The following is a 9968-nucleotide window of genomic DNA, read 5'->3' as shown; positions in this document are numbered from 1 at the left end:
TTTGTTTCTTTTAACTGGTAAATCAGATATGCAATAAGAATCATACCAATCATTATTATACCTGTTGTTCTCATATCTGGTATTCCATTCCAATTGTTTTCATACCCGTTGTTTTTATACCATCCGTTGACCTTCCTTTTGTTGATGAAATCATTTGTTCCACAAGTTGAGCATCGAATTCTTCTCTTGCTAACATTGATCAACTAATTAGTAGACTTCACAATTCAAGATAGAACAATATTAGTCACAAATGATTTCTTATTATCAACAGATATATGAGAATTAACATTGATCAACTCATATCCAAGAACTTACCTTCTAAAACAACTCTTTTCTTCTCAAAGTCTTTTCTTTCCTTTTATATTCGTTTCTTTTCTTCCTCAAAACTATCTTTATCATTGTCTGAAGCAATATCCAACCATTTCTTTTTCTCAATAAGTTCTTTGGCAATTGTTGCATTCTTCTTAGCAATATTCTTTTTCTCAGATGCAAAAGCTTTTCTCTCTTCCTTTAAAGCTTTCTTCTTTGCAACAATGCTTTTGGATATTTCCAGACATTTCTTTTCTGATTCTTTCAAGTAATCTTTCTTCTCATTATCAAACTTGGCTCTTTCCAAGATAATAGTCTGTTCAAAATCAGAAATTTTCTATGACAGTTTTGCATTGTTCAGCTCAAGTATTTTGATTTTACTATCGAGAATCTTCTTTTCATCACAAAAAATCTTTTCAGCTTCAACAAACCTTTGCTTTTCGTTTTCAAAATTGTTTTTATCAAAATTCATACTTTCGCTAATCCTCTCCTTTTCTTTCTCAAATAATTTTCTTTCAGAAGTCAGTTCAATCTTAGATTCATAAACCTTATTTTCCAGCTCATTATTTTCTCTGGTTCACATTCCTTTCATGTAAATTTACTCTCTCTCTCTCTCTCTCTCTCAACACTTAAAACCATTTGAAAATTTTACACAAAAATTGATTAATCAAAAATGATCTTTGCAGTTTAAGACTTTAAAAACAAATTCACCCAAAAACAACCTAAGACTTGAAAAATGATCCTTTTCAAAAATAGACAAAAACTAGATTTGAAATCTTCAAGAATAATGTTCCCCTCCTGCGACTTAAGAAAAATAACACACTCCACTTCCCTTAAAAAAAGATCTTCTCCGGACAAGACTTCACCGGATAACAAAGAATATAACACTCTCCGGACAAGATTGAAAAACAAGGCTATCCGGACAAAGATATATCTGAACAAATGAATATTCGGACAAGGAATGAGCATGCTATCCAGACAAGACTATAAACACTATCCGGACAAAGAACAAATGTTATCCGGACGAGAATGTAAGCATTACCTGACAACAAGGAAATGCTTCTCCGATCAACAAGATCTATCCGGTCAGCAAGGAAACCTCTCCGAACAGGGGTATGTCCTATGATATAGGTATCCGGACAATGAAGTATCCGTACACAATTCAATGAACAAGGTATCCGGACAAGACTATAATCGCTGCAAATGCTTATCCGGACAAAACTTATCCGGTCAAAATTCAAGAGATGGCCGATGAAAAGAACTTTTAAGAGCAAATTCAATGTCCGGAGAGAAAATCCTTATCGGACGATGAATATTTAACGTCCGGATTGAAGAACAGTTTAACCTAGAACTTCAAAAATCGCTCAAAAACAACCAAAAATTGCAGTTTTGATGCAATTAATCAACACAGATTAGTTCGCAATTAGTGCAGAAACAAATTGAGCATAACAATTGCAAAAAAAAAAGATCAAAATAGGTCGAATTAATCCAAAATCATCCAAGAACAGAACCCAAAAATGTCGAACACAGAAAATCACAAAATCAGCAACAATTCCAAATCCAATCCTGTCAATCTGATTAAGCCCTGATACCAATTGTTAATCCCATATTTTCAAGTCTAATCACCAATTCATACTAAGATCAAGAACATAAAAATGATAAAATGAATCTGTAGGGTTGCTTCTATTCATTCAAAGAATTACTATGTTCTTGATCTCTCAATCTCTCTCTCAATCTATCAATCTGTATGAATCTGACAATTACAGGAATGATCACACAAACTAACAAAAGTAACAACACTATTTATATAATTTATTCCTTCACAAATGGCTTTGCAAAACACCAGAACTCACTTTCAAGACAATCTTGCCAAACCTCCCCGTTTCATTACAGACAACTTTAGTCTCTGGAAGGATCGGATGTCTTTATTCTTGGAATGTGTGGATCCTGAGATTCCTTACAATATAGAATATGGACCTTATGTTCCATATGCTATCTCTCCAGCAGTTCCTGTAATTGCTACGATTACTGCGATTCCTGAAGGACAGATTCTAAAGATCTCTCATCAAAGGAATGATGAAGACAAGAAGAATATGGCTTTAAACACTCGTGCGAGGTCTATAATAGCCATATCTCTTCCTGACGAGGTATATCACTCAGTGATGAAGCTCAAAACCTCAAAATCCATGTGGGACACTCTATGTGTTCAATATGAAGGTACTACTGAAGTACAATAATCAAAGAAGATTAATCTTATAAGACAATATGAAAGCTTTCTTTGTGGAAATACTGAAACTCTATCTGAAATACATCAATGTTTAAATTGTCTTCTTATTGATTTAAGGACAGTTGGAAGAGAATATTCCAACTCTAAGACTCTGAAAAAAATTCTTAAATGCTTCTTAGAATCATGGGATCAATATACCATGTGTTTTAAGATGTCCGAGGATATGTCCACTCTCTCTCTCTCTCTTAGGGCCTGTTTACCAAAATTTCCATTAAGTTCTGTATGGATAAATTTGTCTGTCTAGATAAATTTGTCTGTCTAGATAAAAGTTTATTGTCGTTTACTTTTTTATCTGAATCAATCGTCTAAATGACAATAATGACCAATCTACCCCTCAAACTCAAACCAAAAATYTGCTGTTCATCAAACCAAAAATCCAAAACCGATTTGATCAAAAAAGATGCTCGATGGGGGCCTGTCTTATGAAACCCAGATGATGATTTCCCAAAATCTGTTGGATCAAAATAGTAAAGTGGTAAAATCTGTTGGAGAAGACGATTTGCTCCAACCAGACATGAAATCTCCGAGGAAGATAATGGGCTCCCAAAATCTGTTGAAGAAGTCGATGGGCTCCAACCAGGCGTGAAAACTCTAGGGAAGACGATGGGCTCCAACCTGTTGGAGAAGACGATGGCTCCCAAAAGCTGTTGGAGAAGACGATGGCTCCCAAAAAGTCCGGGGAAGACGGTGAGACTCGAACTAGTCCCAGACCTGAAATCGTCAGAGAAGACGATGAGAGTCCCTCCCGTCGAATAGGAAAACCTTCCCTGAAGTTGGAAACTCTACCTCTTTTGCATCAATCTAGTTTTCTCTCTCACACTCCATTCGTTGCTCTCTATCTCTCGTCTAGGGTTATGAAATGAAAGAGGGGGTGGGATTGAAAGGGGAGGCGTGGGATGAGGGGTATAATTGTCAATATTTTGGCTTAATAGGGACAACACACCCCTTCCCTACTATGCGAATAAGCCAACATATTTATCATTAAGCCGCAAGTAAACATCCATATATGGCTGTGCAAATAAGCCAAAACAACCATTAAGTTGATTAAGTCAAAAGTAAACACCCCCTTAGTACCCTTAATGGGATATTGCTTAATCATGAACAATCCCGTCAACTGAAAAAGAATCTTCTTAAAGATTATGGAGAAATGAAAAGCTCTCCATTAGTTTTGATCTCTAAAAGCCCTTCAGCTGATCCTTATTTTACTTCTATTCCTTCTAATTCTTCTGTTACAATCACTGAGCTAGATCCTTCTAACTTAGAGGGCTTGTCAGACGCTAATATTAGAGTTTTGATGAGTTATTGGCCCTTGTTACTAACTCTTTTAGAAGGTTCACCATAAAAAGTTATTACCGCATATCTCCATCGCTGACCCTCTCTGAAAAGCCAAAGTCAATTTCTATTAACAAGGCAAAGGTTACTTTGCTGGTGAATGTAGGTCCAAGAAGACTGCGAGACCATCTTTTACACACCCATCCTCCTTCAGATCTACAGATGATAAATACATGAAGCTGAAGGAGAAGTATAGGAAGATGAAGAACTCTCAGCATAAAGGCAAAGGTCTTGTCACTGAAGAACATGACTAGGCTGATTCTTTTTGAAGAATCATCCTCTGACGAGGAAGATACGACCAATCTTTTTCTAATGGCCAAGGATGTCAAAGATGAACCATCAGAGACATCATCCTCCACTAATCCCTCGTCATCTACTCCTACTCAGGTATGTTCCCTGAATGAACCCTCTTCTTCTACCTCTGATAGCCTATATGCACTATATACTGTTAGGTTTGAATTTTAGAGTTAAATTGTATTCGTCTTGAAAGATTAATATTGTATTTTTAGAAGGTTTGACTTTGTAAGTCATGTTTGACTTTGACTTGTGCTTTTATAGTTTGACCTATAAATAGGTTTTGTCTTGTAGTAAGGGAGAATTGTAGGGAGCTTAATTGTAAGTATACGTACATTGAGAGTGAAATATAAACTTTGACTATTTGACTTTTCCTCTCTAGACCTTCTAAGTGTTCTTGATGTTCTTACATGTCCATATGAATATTGCCATAGATTCATTGATGTTTATTGAAGATTGATCATATTGTGGGACACACAATTGGTATCAGAGCAGGAATGCAGTGAAATCATCTGAAGAAATCATCAAATTTGAAGAAATTCTGGAAAATCATTGTTGGACCGGTAACTGCACTAGGGAGCCGCCCACGTGATATTGTCCGCTCTGGGCTGTCCCGGGGTTTCCTCGTACGGCAACAACCCCTCACGGTTTTGTTTTCTAAAATGCGTCATTGGTAGGAGCAGACTCCCACTTCCTTATAAAGAAGAGAAGACTCCCTAGCCTCACCGATGTGGGATGCTCCTGCATTGCTACAGGAGCGGTGGGTTTAAGGACGAGGATTTGACCTGCCGAGGGAACACCGAGTCTGCTGACCCAACAATCATAATTTGTTTTCATATTCTTATTTTGTTCTTGAAAGTGTCCTTCATTTTTTTGAAATTTTCTTCACAAATCTTTCAATTTTTGGTGATTTGATGTTAAAAACTTGATCATTGTGTGCGTAATTGATTCGTGAATCTTTGTTATTCACATTTTTTTTGTGATTTGATCATTCGTTTGAGAGATCTGTTGAGATTAGTGAATTTTGAAAAGTTTTGGTGTTCTTAAAAATTTCATGAAAAATCTGATTTTGATCCAAATTTTTGTGAAAAAGTTGTTTTTGACATGTTTTGATCGAATTCAACTCTTAAATCACATAACAGCCTAAATCATTTTAGTCTTAAATCGCATAACAGCCTAAATCATTTTAGTCTTAAATCGCATAACAGTCTAGCCGGATTCTTTTGTCGAATCGCACAGCAAGGTTCCCGGAGTTCACATCTAAATCGCACACAAAGTTTCAGCCGGGTTCAAGGTAACTTGCACAAAGGGTCATCCGGATTTCTAGTTTATCGGACAACAAGCCATCCGTATTATGTCTAAATCGGACATCACACCATCCGGATTCAAGCTACCTCGTGCACAAGCTTACCCGAATTAGCCTTACCTCACACACTTCCTTGACCGGATTTGGCTTCCCCGTGCACAGCCTTATCCGTATCTTAGTCATCCTCACTCAATCCCTTGTCCGTATTCAAGGTAACCCGTACAACACCTTGACCGGATTGGCTTCCCCGCTCACAAGGCCATCCGGTTAGGCCTTCCTCGTGCAACTCCTTGACCAATTTAGCTTCATCCTCGGACAACTGTCTTAGCCGGATTACTCTTCCTCGGTCATTGACTCATACAGATTAGGCACTCCTCTTACAACACCTTGTCCAGATTGAGGTTTCTTAACCAAAAGTCTTAGCCAATTTTCACTTCTGTCCGATTTTGATTTCATCTCACAGCAAGCTAACCGGATTTGTGACCTTCCTTAGCCAACTTTGACATTTTTAAAACTAATTTTGTTCAGATTTCATTTTTTTGTTCATATTGATCAATTTTTATCTGGATTTCACATTTTCTACCAGAATTTCACCAAATTTCAGAGATTTGAGCAGTTTAGCTGTTTTTTAATTAAATTGCTAATTTCGACTGATTTTAACTGTTTTTACTGATTTTTTCAAATCTGACCAGTTGTTGAATTTTCTGAGAAATTTTTGTATCGACTGATTTTATCTGAGTGATATTTTTGAATTGTGATTTCTTTGTTTGATTTCGTATTCTGTATATATTCTTCATTTTGATCAATCTTGAATTTTATGAGAAACAAATTAGGGATCTAAAAGAGGAGTATGATAAACTGAATTTAGAATATCAGAAGAACATATCTTGGACTATACGTTTAACAGATTACAATGAAAGAAAGGAGGAAGAGAAGAAGGTTTTACAAGAAAAACTGGATGAATTCATTAATAATGCTTCTGATTCACAGGAAAGTTTGAAACTGAACAAACAGATTGAGGAATTAACAGATAAACTTAGTAAATCTGAGAGTGAATTGATTGATGAAAGAAAGTTACTGGAACAGGAGAAAGATAAGGTTTTAGAAACTGAGAATAATTTGATTGCTGAGAGGATAATGTTAGAGAAAGAGAAGAAAAGGATGATAGAAGCTGAGAAGAGTTTAGATGTTGAAAGGAAAGTTTTGGAGAAAGGGAAGAAAAGTATAATAGAAGTTGAGAAACGATTTGGTACTGAACGAATATCTTTTGAGAATAAGATTAATTCCTTGGAGCTGAATGCTAAAATGCTTTTAAAGCAAGTTTCTAATTTTGAACAACTTATCATCTTGGAACGTGCCAAGTTTGATAAAGAGAAGAAAGAGATTAAAGAAGCATGTCTAAGAAAGAATTTGGAATTGCTTAATAGTGCTGAACAAAAGCAAAAAGCACCCGATGAAGAGAAAAGACTATTTGCCCTTGAAAAGAAAAGCACTGTCAAGAAACATGCAATAATTGCCAAAGAACTTACAGAAAAGAAGAAGTGTCTTCACATTGCTTCTGAGAATGATAAGGGAAGTTCAGATGAAGAAAGAAAGAAGTTTGAGAAAGAAAGAAAAGTGTTTGAAAAGTTAAAACAGGAATTAGAAGGTAAGTTTCTGGATAGTTCAAAGAAATTGTCTGATCTAGAGACAAAACTTGTAACTGAATTGAACATGAGAACTGAACATAAAAAGAAATACAATTTAGTTGTTGTTGAAAGAGAAAAGTTACTTAAGAAAGTAAAAGACTTTTCAAGTACTCAAAACTCAACTGATTCTCCATCATGGTGTAAAACCAGCTTTTATGAATGTTCTAGTGTTAAATCTAATAGTTATTGTAGCAGTCCTAAATCAACTGTTTCTAAGAATAATCTTGTTCTTCAAATAAGTATTATCAAGGGTATGTCATTGGATCACCCAATTATCATTCAAAAGTTAAAAATGTTTGGGTCAATAAAGTTGAGTCTGTTTCGTCTCATAAATCTGTTGTTACTAACCCTATTCTTCCTTGTATTGTGAGATCCACTAATGATCTAATCAATCTTAGCAAGAGAAGAATCATGTGCTCAACATACAGAACCACTGATTTTGTTAACAAAAAAAAGGTACAACAGGTGGTATGAGGACAACAACTATCAGAAAGTTGGAATAGTTTCAACAGGTATGATAACAATTGGTATGGATCTTATTGTACATCTGATCAACCTATTAAAAGTACTAAAAAAGTACATCTAATAACAATAGATGATTTGGAAATTACAACATTCCCCAACCTGATACTAACAAAATAAGACCCAAGTTCGTCTAGGTACCAAAATCTGTTTGATCTATTTTGCAGGTGTGTCATTACTGTGTTGATCAGAAAATCATAGCTATGATACACAAATGCAGGGGGAGTTTGTATTCTGTCTGGATTATAGTTTCTGAATAAATCAGTTCAGGACCCATGCGGAAATGATTATGGCTTCTGAACAACACAGTTCAGGACCCGAGTGCTGAAATGAAATACTATTTATATCTATTTTCTAGTATTTTCTAGGGAGAGTCTCCGGAAAATTTTAATAAAAGTTCTTGGAAATTTGAATTGATTTTTGAAACAAGCATCTTTTCTGAGCAGGTATTTCCTGAGATTTTACTTGCGTAATTTCTCATCGTACACAATTCCAATACCTGTTTCAGCTACTCTTCAAACCGTTATTATCATGTCTCTTAAATAAAAATCATTTTCGGTTATAATACACTCGTTTGTAATCAAAGTTGTTTTCTGATTTTTTTTACTTTGATTGATACATATTTCATTATTATTTGATATTCTGATTCTGTAAACTTGTACTTATAGATCTTTATTCATTTCTCTCACATATTCTGAATAATATGATTTTGTACATCACTCCTTGCTTGTTGATTGTGCTTAAATGCTACATAATTTTTGATCAATTTTTATTTGATCATTTATGCTACATAGCAATAATATTTTGATCAACTGTTTGTGATCAATTGAGCTTACATAGTATTACTTTTAGGAGGGACCGAGTGCCTCACATAAATACCTCTATTGAATGTCAGAACCGACAGACCTATCCAAGAGGACAACCATATCTGAGTGAGCTTAAACTCAAACCGGGTTTGTGTGCAGAGCTTAAAATGAAAAGAGATGGGTAGTTGTAGTGAGCCAAAAGAATTGATAAAAGTTGTATCAGGATTATAAGATCAAAAGAATCCTGTTCTAACTTCTATAATCCGGGCATACCACGAAATCTATTAGTTCTCGATTCTTTGGAGACTAATATTGAAAAAGGCAAAGCCCAGGCCAATTCTTGTCACAACCCCACCAGCTACTCATTTATCTCTTAACTAATAAGTGTTTCAATAACACTTGGGGCACGCAACTCACAATCTATCAGTTTCTCATTTGGAGAAAATTGATATTGAAAAAGGAAGATATATGTCCCCCCTTCATGTCTTTTTGATCACGAATTGAGTCTAATAAATTTGTGTAGTTCACACGATTTATCTTTTTGAGCCTAAACAGAAGCATTAGTTGCTTTATTTTTTCTACACTATACAGATTTTTCAATTTATATGTTATTTTGCGTAAACATTCATAGATATACTTTTTATAAGATATCGATGATTGAATGGAAGTACTGGTGAGATGAACCTCAAAAAGTCTCATATATGAAGTACATTCGTTGTACTGAATATATTTGGTATATTCACAGGCCAATCTTTTTATAAGATTGTTAACAATTTCATAAGTTGAAATTGGTTATTTTCCCATCTTTAAAATCTGAAAAGATTATACAAGTGGGTTTGAAAAAATTTACTTACAATTTTATGAATTGATGGCATATGTTGAAAATTTCATTCATTCTGGTGTATGATGCAAATGCTTCTCATTTCATCATAAGGGGGATTATGAAATAATGAATGAAATAATCAATTCTAAAGATCGGGAATCGGTAAAAGACTCATGGAAGGAGTGTGAATGCATTGACTGAATATTATTCTTGTGCTACAATGTTTGAGAGATATTGAATGTGAAGATCTCATCTCAACAAGATTTTATTGAAAGAGATTTCTCATTGAGGAGAATGTTTGTAATGGAGAGAATGTTAGTGATTGTTATTTCTCACAAAGTTCTATGAAGATCATTTCTTGAAGATTATTTCTGAAGATTGTTGCTGTTACAGTTCTTCTTTGAGAAAAAAGAAGATTATTTTTGTTCTACATTCGAGGCAGATAATGTTGGAAGATTTTCTTAACATAAGATTTTCTAAAGATCATAAAGCAGAGAATGTGAAAAGATTACATTGAAGATTATAAGAAGTCATAAAGAGCTTAAAGCGTCAAAGTTCAAAAGGGATTCAAAGAGTTCAAATTCTTTCAAGCCTGAATACA

The 9968-nt window shown here is 34.7% G+C and overlaps 1 pseudogene; it reads right to left on the bottom strand.

The window, feature by feature from the left end:
* Positions 1-358: 358 nt before the first annotated feature.
* LOC112503648 overlaps positions 359-9968 on the bottom strand; it is an 11902-nt pseudogene continuing 2292 nt past the window's right edge.

The sequence above is a fragment of the Cynara cardunculus genome, unplaced genomic scaffold (genome assembly GCF_001531365.2).
Source record: "Cynara cardunculus var. scolymus isolate 2C unplaced genomic scaffold, CcrdV1 Un_Scaffold_3468, whole genome shotgun sequence".
NCBI lineage: Eukaryota > Viridiplantae > Streptophyta > Magnoliopsida > Asterales > Asteraceae > Cynara > Cynara cardunculus.
The sequence above is the reverse complement of the archived record's forward strand: the minus strand, read 5'-3'. Positions and strand labels throughout refer to the sequence as shown.